At 36.2% G+C, this 16163-nt stretch overlaps 2 protein-coding genes across 3 annotated transcripts in view; one reads left to right on the top strand and one right to left on the bottom strand.

Annotated features, from left to right (window-relative positions):
- LOC135082302 (flotillin-2) overlaps positions 1-16163 on the bottom strand; it is a 268349-nt gene that overhangs the window by 99049 nt on the left and 153137 nt on the right. The window lies entirely within an intron of this gene.
- Positions 12195-16163, top strand: part of LOC135082300 (glucose dehydrogenase [FAD, quinone]-like) — a 47550-nt gene continuing 43581 nt past the window's right edge. Inside the window, exon 1 of the mRNA XM_063977085.1 lies at positions 12195-12306. The gene's annotated coding sequence lies outside the window, so the exon portion shown is untranslated. The remainder of the gene's footprint in view (positions 12307-16163) is intronic.

The raw sequence follows: 16163 nt of genomic DNA, 5'->3' as shown, positions 1-16163 counted from the left end.
CGGGCAAATCGGTCCATGTAGGCTCCATGTTGCTATCGACTCTGGTCCACCCCCAACCAGTCGGGTAAAGGGAAGACTGAGTCGGTTGCTTGCAACTGATCCTATACACGAAACCCTTGATATACTGCCAGTAGCCAATGCTGATACAAAGCTGTCTGGGTTATCTTATGTAGGGCCACACCTAAGCGTAGTCCACAGCGACCCATTAGGATCTTTATTCTCCTTTTTTATTCCCTATCATCTAAAAAAATCCTTTCAATGAGTTAGGTGAATTAAGCGTCTGAATGAAAGCCACCTAGTAGTCTTCTGACGCCGGATATGCTGACCCAAGCAGACCCATCCTTACAGTATTAAGTGTTTCATGGACCCCACACATTATTCCACATGCTCGAGAGCTTCTGTTGTTAGGTCCATTTTGTGGGACATGTGGTTCGTTCCATAATGCCCAGTTTGCGTACCTGTAATTGCTTGGGCTTAACTTTGATGAGTTTTCTCCATGACCCTGTATTTCCCTTTAGGAATGATTTGGAGAGGCTTATATCGTTGGAGCTTTCCCATTCAGCCATGTGCTTCTTGGATATGCTTTTTGATAAAGAACTATCAGTACTGACCCAATAGATATCGTCTCTGACCCTTGTCTCGCTAGACTGTCGGCTCTCTCATTACATTCGATCCTTGTATGTCCAGGTATCCCACATCAGGGACACTGTCATGCCTTCCGAGTTTGTTCATCTTTAAGATTGCATCTAGAATAATTCTAGACTCAACCTTCACTGAGGCGATGGCTTTGTTTGAGTGCTGCCTGGCTGTGGCTCAGGATGTAGATATTGCGTTTTTTACACCCCTGTTTTTTAGTGCACACATAATTATATCGTAGAATTCAGCTTGAAATACTGTAGCAAACCTTAAACGTTCACTGTGTTCGTAGTGTTTACAGTAGACGCCCGCTCCCGTTCCCAAGGCCATCTTGGCTTGGAGCTGTCAGTAAAACAGATTAGGCTGTTCTGTTGGGATTTTGGTCCTCTTTTCTAGTCGTCCCTTGTTCAAAATCTATCCACTTATTAGCTCAATCCACTGTTTTTTTTTTCCCACTTATCATATTAATCCATTGGTATTGTTTTAGATCAAGTACCTCCTACTATTACTTACTACATGCTTGACTATGAACGAGTGCTGTAAGTGCCCACCAACCTAGGCAGTTTTGTATCAGAATTGGCTACGGGAAGTATATCAAGGGCAGTAATCATGTCCTTATGATTTTTTCAAGTTATTTAAGATTTAGTAGGTTCAAGGGGTTCGCGTATACATAGGGTCAGTTGCAAGCAACCGACTCAGTCTTCCCTTTACCCGACTGGTTGGGGGTGGACCAGAGTCGATAGCAACATGGAGCCTACATGGACCGATTTGCCCGTAGCTGCTGAAGCTTGCCTGGAAATGGTGAGATGTAAGTGCAAGAAGTAGTGCAGAAGCTGGTGCTGTCTAAAAAAACAACTTTAATGGTCACAGCCGTAGCTTTTGTGCTAAAAATAATCTCCCGTACTATGATTATCAATCCTCACATTCTTCACACTTACCTTTCCGTTAAATCACTGGTACAATAGTATGTAGAAATAAGTGTTAATTAAAATAATAATAATCATTAGACGTTTAGACAAATACAAGTTCTTTATTTAGTGCTTTCTTCTTATGATATTTTCAACATTAAAATGTATTTAAGCTATTTTCAACCTTATGTCTAACACATAGAGTTCAAAATTAATTGAAGAAAAAATACAAATCATGGTAGATTGATGTGCCAGGAACTCTAAATAAATTCTAAAATAATAATCTTTACTTGCTTATGAACCAAATAGTATGAATTCATGCATAAAATAAATATTTTTTTCCGACGCGCAGTAAATTTCGCCCGCTGTGTCCTGAAGAAAAAATTTTTTTCACCTACTTTTTTCGAAAAAAGTACCATACAATGGTATATATTTATAATCCTGATAAATGTAGCTTTCAGGATATATTTTTTTTATTAGATTATCTCCAGTGGTTTAAAGGTAAACGAAGTTTTTTTAAAAAAAAACTTTTTGGCTTTTGTGAATTTTGCTCAATATTTCTATTTTTTTGTATGAAAAGGCAAAAAGTTTGTTCTAGAAATGAATTCGCCATCCTTTAATTATCTGAAAATGACACCACACTTGCCCTAATACCCATAGTTTTGAAGATATGGGTCTTAAACTGAAGCGCGGCAGAAGGAAACTTGCCCCCCCTCCCCCTGCTACCACAGGGGGGGCTCCCGATGTCTACCGACGGAAATCTACTCAGGAGCACCCAAAGAACAACTGTTGCAAAAATGAGCCTTCTATACCAAAGTGGAGGGGTCTCCATACAAATCATTGCACTAAATTCCCTACTATGTTAGGTATAATATACTTCTGATCGACTTTTGTACCGGTGACTATAATAATTGAACGCTTTAATCAAATGTATAAATAATTTTAAACAGGTTGTGTTATGAATAAGATTGAATTTCGTTATTAGATTAATTTGTAAGTGTACTTAAGAAAAACTTTCCAAATACTGTTGTGTATTAGTGCGTACTTGTTGAAATAATGTAAATAATCCTTGACGAAGGCGTCTAATAGCGTTTTCAATACTAGTATTTTAATATGTGTGTGGATGTGTGTAAATATTATGGAAAAATAAAATCATTAAATATTGCATCTCCAGTTTTTTTAACCTCGCCTATTTTAGTATCAATTATGTAGAATCATTGTGGTCTAAAGCGAATTCATTCATACATAAGTAATGGCTTAAATTATTTCGTACAACCTAAAATTATTACTCAAATACAGACATCTAATGGTGAATTCATTTTTATAAAACTTTCTCGGTTTTCGTTTAACCACAGTTTTCACTGGAAAATCTTACAGCGCCATCTTTGGTAGAGGTGCCAAAGCAACTAGTCATGTACAATATTTGTAGGAACATTGAACTGACTTGTTAGTTTAGAAGTGTATTGTAATACAGGTAGATGGCAGTATATGCAGACGATAAAATTTTGCCGATTATCACTTACCCGGTAATGTAATACGCAAACTCTATTCTCTAACGATTAGGGATTCCAGGAATATATTTTGACGCCACCAACAGAGCGTCACGTTGCATGGATTATCTTATCCTAGGGGTTACATCTTTCTTCTGATATACATAGGTAACTATCTCTGACGACCCGTCACTCCGTCAGTGGATTAAGAAATGCCACCAATGCGGCTTATAAGGCAATAGAGCAATCACATTTGCAACAAAAAGAATGAACTCCTAACAAAATGCTGCTGTGGACGAAGGAACAATAACGTATCCGTCAGTTCTTATCAGGATATATAATATTATACGATCGATAATCTCAATCATTATGACCTAAATTGACCATCGAAAGCTGTTACCTAATGTGTCAAGCGGGAACAGGCGATTCTGCGGAGTCATCGGCTTACCACCGGGTTATGCAACGGTTCGTATGAGTTGAGTACTTATTTAGGCGTTCGGTGAGCAAGTTCGGCTATGTAGACTTTGAAGTCGAGCAGATCAGCTCAATAACTTCGCATAAAGGAAATTAAATATCTGTATTAAATTTAACCAAAGCACTGAACGTCCATATAAAAATGAAACCAACCAACATCATCATCATCAGCTTATAGCAGTCCATTGATGGAGGTCTACGTGTCATTTTACTCTGTCTTTAGCTTGTCATAATATCTAGCTTCTGTTAGAGACCTTTTTTCTACCTACTGCTCCATTCATTTCGTTTTTGCTGCTACAGACATAAATTAGGTGTAATTTTTTACGACCCACTTTTGGCCTGAACGAAGTCTTTCAAATAGTAGTTTTCTTATGATATCAAAAAGATCAAAGTTTTGGATTAAGCATAATTAAGCAGTCCTTCTAGTAGTAATTTTCTTATGAATGAAAATTATTGACAGTTGGTTGGGGGATTCCTCTCTTACTAAGGTAAAGTACCACCTAAGTTCGCAGTTCACCGAGTCGTACTGCATTTTAATATTAAAGCTGAAGCGGAAACAATCAACAATGATTTTGCATCATACATCAGTCCCTCGGAAGTAAGTGGGTCCCGCGGCCCACTTCGGAAAGGTCACCACCGTTTATGGGAAGACAATACGGAGATGACACTTGATGCAGTTGCTTCAGATTATGTTACAAGATTAATTAATTAATTAATAATACTTCAGTCAGATATTACTCATGAATAAGAAACTTTAGACGCCTGTTGTACTACCTACAATACTAAAGAATAAATGGCTCTACCAACGGGGCAATTTGAAAATCATTAGGGAAGGCCTATGTTCAGCAATGGACGTCCTGTGGCTGAAATTATGTTGATGATGATGATGATAAAATGGTCCTAACTACGAAATGTATTGGTTATTTTCATGGAGATTATTTTTGGGGAATATTATTGAGTGATGTAGTAAACAGAAAAAAATTGACTTAGCTCAGCTAGAGGAGCTAATCCGACCTACATCTATTGGCTCATAGTGTGACTGTGAGAAAATGCTGTACCATGCCATTCAGAAACGTGAAAAAATTCAATCCTATCAAAAGAGATTCAGATAAAGTTCTCGGTTCTATTGAATGAAAACTACTAAAATTTAGAAGTATTTAATAGTAAACACTTTTATCTATTTGTAAACATTATCACGTTATGTACAACAACGTAATTGCAGCAAAAAGTCACCGTTACAGAGTTGGTAACGTAACATAGTCAGTATGCACTAGTGCTGCATTACATTATTGCACCTAGATTATGTAAATTGTTAACAGATGTTTATGGGGGAAAATTGCGTAGATGCGTAATTACTTAGTATTCAGGTAAGGATCTATATCTAGATACATAACCACAATCATTAACATTTATGTTGCTAAATTTCCTAAATTCTGTGAAAGAGTTGCCTCCTTTAACACACCTCGTATAGAGTAGGTTATCAATTGAATTGGCGGTGTTATTTATCTTATTTTATTTTACTATTGTAGCATAGTAAAGGTTGTTATTGTCTGAAACAGATGCAGGCCGATTCAGCTACTTTGCTCTGGCGTATGAGGTTATTATGAACAGTATAGTCAGAGTCAAATAGTTCCTGACACTCAAAGTGCCAAAAATTTTTCAACACAACCTTAATCCAATTGTAACATTGCGAACTTATGGGCGGGCTACTTTGGGTGTCACGAACGATTTGATGCCGACAGTGCATTAGATAGTTGGTTCTACAGATACATTCACATCTTCCAACTTTTCCATAATAACAGTTCCGCTGTCGGTGAACACACCATGCTGATGCTGACGTGAAATCTAATAAGCAAGAGCACAGGGAAGTAATAAACGCCATGATCTCTCTCGGTCGACGCTTCATAATATAGCTTCTTGTATGTAGTAGATATAGCAAGCTGTGAGAGATTACTTCCAGAAAGATTAGATAGATAGATAAATCATTTATTTGCAAACACTTAACACACACAATTAAAAGTAAAAGAAAACATCAGGAGACCAGCAAATCCAGAAAAATACATAAGCAAAGAGCTCATTGTAAATCATAGAGATATAGACAGATGCCAACTAATGCGCTGAGTTCGAAACTCAGTGTCGCATGAGAAATTCAAACACATAAAATAATCAAAATATGTGCTCTACGTTCGAATAATCTTTAGTACTACGCAAGCAATGTAAACTGTTTACATAATGACGTCGCTGCTGTCATCATTGCTGTCACGAGCAATGTGTTCTGTTTTTAGGCATATTGCTGCGACACCGGCCCCACCCCCTTATCACATCTCCCTTTAGTTTCTGTGATCTGTGGTGTAAACACTGCCCTAAAAAGGGCAGTACACTAATTTTCAGCGCTTGCTAGAGAATGCCTTTACAGAGGATATCTCGACAAATGTCATCATCATCTGATTATTTTGTCTCCACTGCAGGCACAAGATCCTCTCCAATTTAACAGAGACAAACGAAGAATTTGAATTCTTATAATGGAACTCCTGGACGTATACTGCACTCACAAGGTGGACAAATGATCTCATGAAGGTTGCAAAAAAGGCGCTTAATGCCGTATCTCCCGGTCAAGCTATAAATCATTGGGAGAGGCCTATGTTCAGCAGTGGACGTCCTATGGCTGAAATCATGATGATGAATGGAACCCAAATACTCGTATTATAATGTAACTACTGTAGCTGCTTGTAGTTGCTACATCACCGGAAGTTTTCTCAGAGGTATTTTATTAGATACAAAGCAGACTAGGTTAGGTATGCGGTGAGAAATAAATTGAATCGAAAATCAGCATTAGAAGTCGTATTGCATTCGAACAATATATCTGCAGTCACATCCTAAGTTAGTATTTGGTATTAGTATTACTGAGAACAAGTAATGCTCGAGATTTACTTTCACTGAGGCTAGCTGCTTGTGGGCACGTATGACGGCACATTAGACTATACATTCTTGTTGGAAAACCGACCTTATTAGACTATACATTCTTGTTGGAAAACCGACCTTATTACAACTAAATAAGATGCCACAGTGTTAAGCTTGATATGGCGTCTGGACGTGCCGTCTCATAACGACGAATATTGTAGTACCACCTCTGTGGTCTAGAGGTAAGACCACCTGCTTCAGACGCAGAGGTCCCGGGTTCGATTCCCAGTGGGGGCAGATTTTTCTGTTCGATTTGGGTGGTGGTAGGGCTTGTTTTAAGTCCGCCTAGCTAGCTACCACCATCTTACTACGTGGTTGAGGATTCCGGGTGAAGCTCGCTTCCACCTTTGGCCTGATCATCACTTACCATCAGGTGAGATACAGGCCAAGAGCTTCCTCGTTGTGGATAAAAAAAAACATAATTAAAAGTCAATTGACATCTTGAACAGTTACGTCAAAGGTCCGTATTAATTTCTAAGTAGAGTCAGTTAACTTTATCGTTACTTACTGAAATGACATCATAAAGTGCAACTGCTTTTACTGTTATATGGGGTGTTCCATATGTGATGAGCACTTCGTACTTTACCTGTAAAGAAATATGCATATTAATTGAAATGGTACAATAAAATATTACTATTTTAAAAGGGGTTTTTGGGGTGATTTTGGATAATTCATTTCCCGAAGGTAAATGACAAAAACACGAATAAAAATCATCAACGGATAAAATTAAACTAAACATGTATCGTATAACTTGATACGATGAACCATATTATGCATTTAATATTAGGGAAACTACCTAAATAACCAATAATAATACCAATAAAGAAGATTTTTCTAGCGTTTTATGAAACATTCCTATTGGCCAATACAAAATTGACAGTCAATGTCGATTGGCTCTTACCATAGTTAATCAGTTAACAGTTACAAATAATTATAAAAAAAATAAACTATTCGCCATATCAACGAATTCATGTTCGTCTTGCTTAAAAGTTCCATTCTGACACAGATTAAATAACTCATCCGAGCCCGCGCGTATGCGTACGAGTCTACGAGTGTATTATTTTGTTTGTTGTGCTCTATTTTGATGATGTAATTGTGTTCTTAAAAATGACACAGTACTACAATAGAACACACATTTTTATGCAAAATAGAACCTATTACCATTGTACAAGATGCCACATTGTTTAGTTTGATGTTCCGCTGAATTAACTATTTATTTACCCAAACAGTAACCTATGCGTATTTTTAAAGAACGAAAAATGTGTGAATAAACTAGGCACTCTAAGCTAGTAAAAATGCATTCTGAAAATATAAGTTGTATAAACCATATAACGTAAGAAGCCTAATAAAAGACGTTCCATGATATTCTTTTCGTAGCAGGAAAGAGGTCAACTCAATGTCTAGTACTGGAGAACTAACAGGAATAACATTTCATATCGTTCGTTCCAGCCAAATGACATCCACTGCTGGACAAAGGCCTCCCCCATAGGGTTGCCAGGTCCAAAATCAAAAAAGCCGGACTCTAGTCTTCGTTTGGCCGGCATTTTAATCGGCCGTGCAATTAGTGTCATAGCTCACGAGTGAGTACTGTCATCGTATCATCGGTTGCCCAACATAACATCCTGATGCGTGAGCTTCATATTATTCTGTGGCTCAACTTTCGCCTGGCGCAGCAGGCCAATAAAAAGCCTAACAAAAGCCGGACAGGCCGGACAAGACCGTAAAAAGCCGGACGCCTGACAACCCTACTCCCCAAGGATTTCCATAACAACCGGTCCTGCGCTGCCCATTCAGGTTCTTCCCGCGACCTTCACCTGATCGTCGGTTCACCTAGTTGGGGGCCTGCCCATACTACGACATCCGGCCCGTGGTCGCCACTCGAGAACTTTTCTTTAAACCCCAAGCGGTAACTAGGTTAAAACAAGCAGCTGTATACTGTACGTTCTAGAAAATCCATTATAAACCTGGGAGTTACATAAATTGTATAATAATACATCATTTCGGTCATTGTGCTATTTTTATGACGTAATGACACTAGTTGTTGACCGACTGGTCAGATCGGCTCATTGTCCTCATTCTTAATAGCGAAGGGAAAGTATGACACAATAATACCGTTATTTGGTTAAGTTATACGTATTATATTATCTGTGGTTATACATAACTAGTTTTTACTTCATTAGAGACAGCGACTAACCGTTATCTTTCAGTTATAGGCAAAAATCTTACGTTTTCCAACTGGAATACGTTTTCAGAAAAATTATGAGGAAGGAAAAAATCTCCCAAAAAATAAAAATCACAAATTATGCGGTCAATGGTACTGTATGCGTTCATATAACTCAATACTCAATACGATTGCTTCCTTTAATAGTAAAAAATATTAATCAGTAGCCAATAATTACTTTTTGTTTTTGTTATAAGATATTAGACAAAACAAAAATAATACATACATAACACATAGTTATGGACCATTTCTTTTTTCGAATTAGATTCATGATAAAAAACTAAATCTCTTCTTTCCTCAAACACTTTTTTATAAGTTTAACAATTTTCCTCATATTTTTTTTTCATGGCTCGCGCGGCTTGCACTTTTGCCAATATCAAGTTTTTTTTTTTGTTTTTCCTCATATTTGTTTGGTTGATTGATTGTATAATATTTTAAGTGCGTGTCATTTATATTAAAATAAAAAGTTCCGTCAATAATGTAGGTTAAACTAATCATTAATATGACTATAGCTCTATTAAAACCTCAAATACCCATAAATAATAAATATTTTGCTACAGATAAATATGATTACGCAATATGTTATACGACAAAATATTATTTATGTCAATAAATTTATGATGTTAGAGCTAAATACTATAATTTATAGCTAAGATGTGCGTTCCAGTGTCAGCGATGCTAACCACAATTTATGTTATTTTCAGTAATACCTTTTTTTTTAAGTTTATACGACACGACGACGACAAAATACCCCTTGTATCTATTAGATTTATGATCAAGGAAAAGAGATGCTTGTTGAAAAACAGAAGGGGAACGAAGATAAAAAGCAAGATAGAATAGGAAAAAAGGCCAGCAAGAAGTCATGATGCAGTAATAGTGAAAAAAAGTAAATGCCAGAACGTACAAGCTGAAAGTGTTAGTAGAGTTTAGGGAGGAGTGGAAATTGCTTTACCTACTTTCAAAGATTTTAAATATAAATGGTGAAAAAAAAAACCTTCTTCAGTTAAATTGCATTTACATCATGGCATAAACAGTTGCAACTGTCAGTATGTTACAAGATAAATAATAACATGTACGAGTACTATCAAATAATATTACGTCTGGTCAGGCCAGATAGCTCGTTAGTCCTACTTATCTATCGCAAAATCGCATCTCTTGAGGTGTAAAATTACCTTACACCATAAAACCTTTTTGTGACGAAATGGGGGATAAGTAGCCATGATTATGAACATCGGAACCTTTGCTTAATTGATATAAATTATTCATCTCGACCTATAAACTAATTATAAATGAAAGCTACCATAAAGAAGTGCTATGATTTCCACTCCAACAAAATTCAACAATCAAGGTTATCAATTCATTTTCTTCTTTATGGACGTTAACTTAAGACTCCAATTTGTATCTAGATTGGATTGTAACATAGTTTCAATAAGTTAACGTGCGCGAAGACAGGCCTATTCTCACGCAAGTCTGCCTAGATATAATCTGTTTTATGTAGACTCAGATCAAGATCATTGCACGCTTTCTACTGGACTCCTGGTAGGAAGTGTCCTAGGAAATCGTGGAATAACATGGCAATGAGGAAGCCATACATAGTGCCACATAGTATGGGGTGAGAGGAGTCCCAATCCATCATTGGTGAAAGTGCACGTACGTTGCAAACTACTTGGAAATACAAAGTTTAACTTTGAAATGTGGAGATATGGATGCTATATCCTTGAAGTGATGGTGCTAGAAAGTACCATTTGGTGATGGACTGTTATGAAAAAAGAAGAGATATGGATGCTATATCCTTAAAGTGATGGTACTAAAAAGTACCATTAGTGATGGACTGTTATGAAAAAAGAAGATAAAACTAAAAATATTTATTTAAATGATAAGAGTGCATAGAATTACAAATTTTAAAATTTAAACAAATCATAGAAGTCGAGTTTAAATTGAGTATTAGGAAAAGTTTTAGATTTACCGGCCTAAATACTATTATAGTATTGACAGACAGAGTTATGAGTCAACTTTTTTATACATATAACCCAATTATTGTAGCTAACTAATAACTTACACTATAATTTATATCCAAAAACGTTTTATCTTTACGTAAAACAAATAGAATCAAGTTTGACAAGGAAAATTCGCTGACCGAAAATTAATTAACGTTAATTAATGAAATTCAGTGTATATAGGTATTCAAGCATAAGCTCAAGAACTGCAAGTTCATCTAAAATCCATCAATTTATTCACAAACATTACTATGGAGCTCACAGTGCGCCTTGTCGCACAGGGTAACGCATAAACCAATCACAGAGCTCTATTCAACGCTGTGCGTTTGATTTGCTGCTTCACTTAAGCAAGCATTGTTCGTGAATACGGGTCCGGGTGTTAACCAGTGGTGTACTATTGTAATATTTAAATAACACCCCTCTCTTTTTACGTCAGGGGTTAAAAATAAAACTGGATGTAACAGAGCTAGAAGTAAACAAAGTTGCTTGTTCAACAGCCAGAGGCAGCCATGCTTACATTATTTATTATACATTTATTTTTACTCGTAATGTTAAAGACAATGTAAAAGCTGTCAGTAACTTGTCTTTCCATTGCAGAATCGTTGACATTTTGGCTGAGTTGTACCACCTTACTTTAACTGTAACTATGACGATAACGGGTGTTTTTTGTATGGAATTTGACAGATTTTTGACGTTTGTCAAAGTTGAAGTAAGATGGTGCAACCCAGCCTTAGTTTTCAATTTCTAAACAGATTTTCTATTGTTTAAAGCTTTTCCTTGCAGTTGTAGTTGTACAACTCATCAACAAAACGGCGGTACTCACCATGTTAACAAACGTAATCTGTATACATAACACTTGAACGGTAATGAACAAGATCACACAATAGTTGATCTGCCTGGTGGTGGCGTAGCTTGAGGAGTACAGCCAGCCAATCCAAAAAGAAATCAATGACGTAAGTTCAAGTAAGTAAAACGTATTGCAAGTGACACCGAACCGTTTCGGCAGAGTAGAAAAAGACAAGATTTGGTAGTGGTGTCAACCAAATCCTCTATTTGTCTCTGGTAAATTAGGAAGAATCGTACTCCTGTCTAAACGCCATACCAGGTCGAAATTCCAAACGGGAGAGTGAAGGTATAATATCCTCCATTTGCCTCTGGCAAAAAAGAATCATGCTCCAGCAGTGGAATATAAATGACCAGATGATGATGAGTCCACTTGAACAAGAACTTGCCTGTAGGATATACTTCAACTTTATACGACACTCTCTATTAGTTATTTTTTATCTGGGACTTTATCAAGCACCTAGCCGTTCTCGTCATGCTTATAATAATATTCGGTGTATGATAGGCAACAGAGTCACCGCCGCGCTGTATACCTAAACTTTTTATCTGTAAGATAATTTATCTGACACTTTATCAGGCACCTGTAGTGGCTGTTCTCTTTTAGCTTGTTTTTGGCGCGTGGTAGGCGATGGAGCCGCCGCGGTGCACGCGCAGTGGCGCATAAGCACGCGAGCGCGTCACTCTCGCTGTGATCCGTTGTGATAATGTGGATTTCATAGGCTAAACTAAACGCCATACCGGATCGGACCTCACACGGATTTATTTTCCTTTTTTCGGTAAGTTTGTTTAATTAATCAGTATAATGTACCGTAAATTACTTTCATAAGTTAAAATATGTGAGTGAGAAGTAATGAGTCTTTCAAGAGTAACGAATTCAAAGTGTATTGTAGTTTTGGACATCAAAAGCTTTGCGCTATTTGTTGAATAAATTCGCCACTTTTTTCTGCTTAGCCCGAAGGTTAGCAGGCAAAGAAGGCCTTATAGCGTTAAGTTGGCCTTATGACAAGTGATAGTAAAGATTAAATAAATAATTAGCCTATATGCAGATAAAATGTTGAGAATTGAACTGAATTAGAAACGTAATAGCCCTTTTAATCGTTTTATTACTTTGACAGTTACGTGTGTACGTTATACGTTAGTAGTAGTTGAATTTCAGTATAAAAATCATTTTAGAAAACACAGCGATACATTGCACTTTCGTTTTTAAGTGAGTTAATAACATTTGTGTAACGTTTAAGTGCTGCTCTGATGCTTCGTCCAGTTTCTAATTTTTATCACTTTATGTGGCGAATAGCTGAGCTAATTATACATACAGTATTAATTAGTGCATTAATTTTAAGGGATGATTATGCTAATTAAATTGAACATATTCCGTAGAGACAGTCTGCGATGTTACATTTCGTTTTCACAGTCGTATATTTAAATGTTAGTGTTTTGCTAGTTGGTAGAGTATGCGATTATAGAAATCCAAAACCTATGAGTATGATGATTTTATGTCAACTTTTAGTACCTACTAGATACGAAAAAGAACATAATAATATAATGTTGCTGAAAAGAATAAAAGTATACTTCAAAAATACGACTAATCCATTGACAATCCAAGTGATTCTGATTCGAACGTCCTTGACCAAGGCCAGGAGATGCATCTTTGAGCTCTCATTTGTTTACGACATATGACATGTCGTATGCGATATTGGGATGCGAATACTGTCAAAATACGCCCAAGTAGCATTTTACTCCATATAAGAGTTCACATTTAGTTCCAATGTGTACTTAAAGCATTAGTACAGTTCACTCGTGATGTATAAGCTGTATTATTGCAATTAATTACACCTATACCTGTCTAAGGGACTTATAGGAGTGTAGACTAGTGTAGAGTTATACTTTTATACGATTGTTGGTGTTATAATACTCTAACAACTATCCTTTAGTCAGCCGTCTGACTAAGAGCATTATAGGAGGGTAGAGATACGGCAATCGCTGTTTAACGGCCTACTTGTACGATGTTATAGAGCTAGCATTTTAATAGAACACACGTGGTCATTTATAAAGCCAAACGCAGTTATGTTTACTTGTTTTAGACTGTTATACAGCTAGTAGCTGTAGTAGGACTTGTTTGTGATAATTAAAATAACCTTTTTTACTATCTGTACAAAAGTGTTTCAATGGTTCGCATGTGCACTGTAGGCTGTTAAAAGGACTATATGTGTTGTCCATTAACATCAATAGCAGTTTATTTGTCCACGAGTACTACACTTATTTGCTTTAAGCTGAACATGAATGTGAATGTGATATTCTATTACACATTTCCCCAAGCCTGTTTTTAGTTGTTCATGGTGGTTCTGTACATGATGCAGAAGAAAATTTTATGCCTGAACCTGAAATTTCCCTTCAAAATATACAGATATCAGTGTGATGATTGCAGTTCTAGTGATAGTGAATACCATTTTGATTTGGAGAATTATTTAACCTTTCGCAAAAAAATAAGAACATGGGCTATTGAAAATCGTATTTCTCATTCCACTTTGAATAAATTGTCAGGCATAATAAACGAATTTAAACCGGGAACACTACCGTCTGATGCTTTAGGTATTCATACTTGACTATTAGTACCTGAGCTAGGCGATTTAACGGACATTAATAAATATTTTTTATTGCGGATCTCTAAAATTTCAGTATTTGAAAGAATTAAAGATACACAATTGACCTGAACTAGGTACATCTTAAAGCTGTACATAAGTTCACATTAGAATAAATTTATAGACATTAGCGCTGCAGTGGTACAAATGTGGAACTTCATATAGATAACAGCATTCTAACAGAACACAATATGTGAACCTAATATACGCTCACCGCATTAAATTGGAGTTATAACAGTTCACATAGCCGTATTTCATTTCCACCATTTTGTTCTACATAACCTAAAATATTTACCAAATAAATCTCCAAAATTAATGCAGATTTATCACAAAATTCGCAGATAGAGCGATTGAGTTTTGGTTTCATGTTATAATTAATTACCGTAATATAATTATAATATCAAAAACTGAAAATTGTAGATTTCCTCTCAGCCAGTTTTAAATATTTCAAAATGAATATCGCGTTTTTACAGAGGCGCGTAAATATTTTAGCTGTAAATATGTATACATTTCACGATAAAGTTGCATTCCCAATGGCATTAACATTATTAAGTATTTAAAACCCGTGTTATTATTTGCATAAATGATTATCCGCCCGAGTTGTTTCCCTCTTGGCACTCACGTACAAATACCAAACTAATATTAAAATGTGGAAATAATTTAGGACACACGTGAACTTTATGTAGCATTGGAGTACTTTTGTCGGACTTTATAACTTTGAAAGCTGTGCATTTAGCCACTTGTTACTCTTTATTACACTCACGTACGTTGTATGGTTCACACTGCGTCCCATATAGTGCCGTAAGTCAGCCTTAAGTCCGATGTTACTACTTAAACTGCTATTATAATGCTATTATACTGCTAATGTACAGCCATAGTGAACTTAAGGCTGTCTAATTTGTGCCCAAACTGGTTCTATAAAAGCATTATAGCAAGCTATACAGCTCGTATACAGCTGACATACACAGCTTGTGGAGTACATGTGAACGACTAGACATACTATATAGAACCCCGAATGCTACTTGGGCGTGCCTCGTCAAGAAATAGGGACGAAAAGCTACAAACTCTGTTACCGAACTTGTTATGATCCATACGATAGAATGATTCCCTTGTGGGCTTCATACTTTGTGGATAGTATGAAAATATGACTTAGCTCTAAGTTAAGGATCAACTAAGTTCAAAGTTTCAGGTACTGCTCAAATGTAGAGACTTGTCACGTGTTTTTGATTATTTTCTCTATACAATTTGTGTCCAGTTTGTAAACATGTGACACACTGACAGACAACCACAAAGTTGCAACCAGATTTTAGACAAAGAAAGATGGATGTTAAAAACAAAGAAGCAACCATTGTATGTTGAGGTGCTTCTTATCAATATCAAGAACAGCAACTACGGTTAGGTATAAAATTTTATTAAAACATTTATTTTTCTGTTATATTTTTTATTTGTAGTGTCTTAAATCCTATAAGGTTTGTTTTAGTGTACCTAAGCATCCACAACCAAGGCTGGGTTGCATCATCTTACTTTAACTTTGACAAACTCAAAAATCTCTGAAACTCCATACAAAAAACCGGCCAAGTGCGAGTCGGACTCGCGCACCGAGGGTTCCGTACAAACCTGCAAGGTTTACAAAGTTCGTTCATTACGACAATCGAGTCATAACTATGTTTTTTTTTTTCACGGGTTAAAGGCAATTAGATCTAAGTATTTGATATGAATTTCAACTTGATAGCTCTACGCGTTCATGAGGAAAAAAGTAATAAGTTTATATTTATTAAAAAATATATATTTTGTAATGTAACTAAAAATTTAAGGTTTTCGGAATTTTTCCTTTATGTGTGCTATAAAACGTTGCTTCATGCCAAATTTCAAGATTCTAGGTCGACTGGAAGTACCCTTTAGGTTTTGATTCCCTTGCGAGTACTTGCGAGTTTCAAAATATGCAGCTGAAATTGCTGTTTCTTTTGATTGCGTTGACATAGAAGTTTGATTTT

The sequence above is a fragment of the Ostrinia nubilalis genome, chromosome 21 (genome assembly GCF_963855985.1).
Source record: "Ostrinia nubilalis chromosome 21, ilOstNubi1.1, whole genome shotgun sequence".
In the NCBI taxonomy this organism is placed as follows: Eukaryota; Metazoa; Arthropoda; class Insecta; order Lepidoptera; family Crambidae; genus Ostrinia; species Ostrinia nubilalis.
This window is presented reverse-complemented; position numbering and strand designations above follow the sequence as displayed.